Source organism: Anolis carolinensis, chromosome 1 (genome assembly GCF_035594765.1).
Source record: "Anolis carolinensis isolate JA03-04 chromosome 1, rAnoCar3.1.pri, whole genome shotgun sequence".
Classification (NCBI taxonomy): domain Eukaryota; kingdom Metazoa; phylum Chordata; class Lepidosauria; order Squamata; family Dactyloidae; genus Anolis; species Anolis carolinensis.
Genome location: NC_085841.1, coordinates 160050837 through 160054931, shown reverse-complemented (window position 1 = coordinate 160054931; position 4095 = coordinate 160050837). Strand labels below are relative to the sequence as shown.

The following is a 4095-nucleotide window of genomic DNA, read 5'->3' as shown; positions in this document are numbered from 1 at the left end:
CTTGTAATTGGATAAACTGATTAATGTTCTCCAGGCTGCAGACAAATGCAAGATAAGCTAAGCTGAATGACAAGACTTTGGCACAGAAGCAGGTCTTTATTATGAAAGGCTCATGGACAATATGAAGAGGACTTCTTAAAATGAGAGAAAGTTTAATGTGTCAGGTAACCCAACAAACTTCACATTGATTAGAGAGACCCAAGGGATTACCACTAAAAAATCATAGTATGCTATCAGTGTCTAGGAAGCTGCTTATGATATGGATGAGTTGAGTAATGAGAAATAAAGCAGTAATGCTAGCCTTGGGCTTCAGGGATCACTTTATGGCTGATGTTTATATTAGGAGGAAACAAATAGTAACAGGAAGGCAGTAGTATGTTGTTCCTCTGTTCGCTGCTAATGTGATCAAATCACAAAACAGGACTTCATCACTCGCTTCGCCTTCTCGCAACAGTAGTATAGTTCTCATATTAACATCTTTGCTACTTGTTATATTTTTGCTGGAGAATTTTGACCCTCCTGATACTTTCCTGATACTAGCTCCCACAATTTCACACCATTTGAAGTTCAAATAATCTAAAATGATCAAGGCTTTTTGAATTACATCTATATCCACTACATGTGTTTATGTGTTTATATCCACTACAACAAACGATATTTAATATTTCAAAAGATCTCTCATGCTACCCATTCTGAACCATTCCAAGGTATTTTGCTATCATCAAATGGCACAATGCCCCCTTCCACATTTCATGTAGCGATGCTGATTGGACAGGCAGTTGAATCTGATAATGGGATATGGGCTACCAGCATTTCTGTGGGCAGCAGTCTAGTTCAGGATTGAGAACAGGCTGTTGGCGCATACAGCATTACCTTTCAAAGGCAAGGAGTGGTTGGAGCAAGGACTCCCACTACTGGCTTCCACATCCACAATGGAGGTGTTTGCCTCACTTGGAGAACAGCTGAGCACTGGCTTCTTGGTAGTTATTAAAGGAAGGTTTAGTATCAGTTACAATTTCCTAGAACAGTTTTTCAGAAAGACTATAATATCGACCAGGGAGTGTGGGGAGAATAGTGCTCCTCAGAGTGCATGAAGGAATAAAAGACAAGCATTTCCTTGATCATATCAAAGTTACACACATGTACAATCTTCCAGGGAATACCCGGGAATCCATCTACTAAAAATGGTTTCTTTAAAGTGTTTTGGTTCTGTTTAAGCACTTTGAAAATACTATATTTTTTCATCCTTATAATCATGCTGAAAAGTCATGTGTTTTAGAGAAAAACCTATCTTGAACTCTGTTTTTAATCCTTGGTGAAACTGATGGTTCAAGATTCAGTTTCAAGACATCTTATAAGCTTCTTTGCCATTAGAAAAGTATGATGGCCAAAGTGAACACAACAACAACACAAAAATCTATACACTGACAAAAATTAGAAGATATCAGCTTTTCATCACCAAGGCATAATTTTCTCTCTCCCTCTCTCTCTGTCTCTCTGTCTCTCTCTCTCTCTCTCACACACACACACACACACACACACACACATTACTTGATTACTCTTTACTAGATGGTTATACATTAGCTTAAAAACAAGGCCCATGGTAGAAGGAAAATACAGTTCCCACATTGGAATAGCTTCAGTGTCTACAAATCTGTTTCTGACCACAACAGATCTGTTTGTGATGACCATTCTCTTGAAGGAGGAAGTAAGCTGAAACAAATCCTATTTTCCAGAATATTCACTTAATGGATATTCCTTACAGCTAATGTTTCTCCCAGAAAGGGTATTATTCCTACACTGTTGTCACTATGTAAGATAAACTGTTGAACAAGCTTAAAGATATTATTTATTATTTATTTATTACAACATTTACATTCTCACCCTATAGGGGACTCAGGGTGGCTTACAATAAAACACACACATATAAAATATAAAATACACTGTATACAGATAAATGATGAAATGAAAAGCAACTCTTTATCCTGCTTTATCTGAAATAGCAATGAGGTGCATGTTGATGATGACTCCCATTATACTACAAATTACTTCATACTTTATATCATAGTGCTCCAGTCTTAATTCATTGGCCAGACTGATTATGACTTTTGGGAGCTGGAGTTCAATGACATCCAAAGGCCACAGGTTCCCCAGTTATGCATCTGCAGGCTCTACAAAAAGTGAGCATCTAATATGAAAATAAGTAACACCTGTATAAGAAGGAAGTTAATCTGCGACTCTGTGTCATTCATTGGGAAAAAAGAATAATGTAGTTGAATGTCCTACCTGAAAATAGTTATGACTATGGAATCAAATGGAATTCAAAGTCACCAGATCCCATCTGAACTTGGAAATTAAATAGGGTCAACTCTGATTAGTACTTTGATGAGAGATCACCAATGAATGTCAGGAGCTGCAATGCATATTTCAGAGGAGGGAACTAGCTAAATCATCTCTGAGTAATATTTGTCTCAGAAAATCCTAGGAAATTCATGAGATCACCTTAAGTCAACAGGTCACTTGAAAGAATATAATAACAACAGTAGTTGTCCAAAGTGCTAAACCCTACTTCCAAAACAAGCTCAACATTGTACCATTACAACTAGTGAACCAGTTGCACATGTTGCTGGAGGAGTGATATCTGGATACAACAATGATTATATCCCTTTTTCATTACTGCACTTTATTGTACACAATACATTATTCTTTTTGGAAACTTCAATGGAACCAAACTGCTGGGATGATTGTTGACTCAACTTTTGAAAAGCAAAAATACAACTCTCTCATTGGAATAGATTCAGGCTGCTTCCAGACAGCAATTTATTGTGTAAGAAAACTGATTAAAGTAACCTGTTTTATCTTGCGTTGCTGTCCACATGGGCACCCAAAAGAACTGGGCTTTCCCATGTGCTATCCTCATTGTAGTGCAGTAACCACCGCGCTACAACGGGGAAAACCCAAATTTCCCCCTAAAACATTTAAAATAACATAAAAACTCACTGAGCCGCCATTATGCATCTCTGGAACTTCCTGGCGTGTACCAAAGTTGAGCCAAGAAGCGAGGGGGTGCAGAAGCGATCCCCCCCCCCACCTCCTAGCCAAGTCTGTAAAGGTTGCACACTTTCAGCTACCTATGTGGACAATTTTAGGTTTTGGAATATATTGGATTTCAGGATTACAGGTAAGGGACACTCTATCTATATTGTGACAGAATCAGAGTATATTGAACTTTAATCTATTTTTTTCTGGTTGCTGCATGGGGGGGGGGGGATTGGAAAAATAACATCAACCAATCAACCAAACTTACTTGAAGATACACAACAACAACAAAGTAAGAGGATTCACATTCAATGGTGCCCTTTTCAAATGGTCATTAACTCCCTCAGCTCTGTCCAGGATTCTGAATGTCCTGCCTTATTTTCAGAAATCTGAGCCATGCTTTTCCATTCCCTGATTAGCATTTCTCTTTGCCTCAGGCTATTCTTAAAATATATACTTTCCTGGGCCACCCATGGTTCCCCTTTACCAAGATTAAGCTCTATCCTGCACAAATGATGAATGAAGAAATTTTTAGTTCAAATAAAAGCTCTGCCTTGAATTTAGTATAGTATTAGGTAAGGTGCTATTTTTCTGAGCCTCAGCTCCACCCTTCCACATCCACGAGGTCACTGTTGCCATCATCGTCATCATCACCACCACCACCACCATCCCCATCACCATCACCATAAACTGTAAATTTCAGAACAATTGCACGATTATGACATAAAACATGTGAAAGCTTTTTTTAGTACAGGAATCCAGACATGTGTGTTTGTGTAATCATCACATTTTTAGCATACATGACATCACATATGACAAAAATGGGAGAGAGGCTATCTCCTCAGGTAAAGAGTAGCTGCTACGTGATGTGCCTATCAGTTGTTATTTCAGCTTTGAGATGCCGCCTGATGTGTCCCTTCTGTATTTTACTACATAGAAAATAAATAAGTAAATAACAACAACAATAATAATAACAACAACAAAAACTACAACTATACCTCAAAAAACAAATTTTCATGAAACTGTTGCACACTAATAAGATATTTTGGGAGATTG

General features: G+C 37.9%; 1 protein-coding gene across 2 annotated transcripts in view; it reads right to left on the bottom strand.

Annotated features, from left to right (window-relative positions):
• The window catches only part of plcb1 (phospholipase C beta 1), a 650154-nt gene that overhangs the window by 325204 nt on the left and 320855 nt on the right, over positions 1 to 4095 (bottom strand). The window lies entirely within an intron of this gene.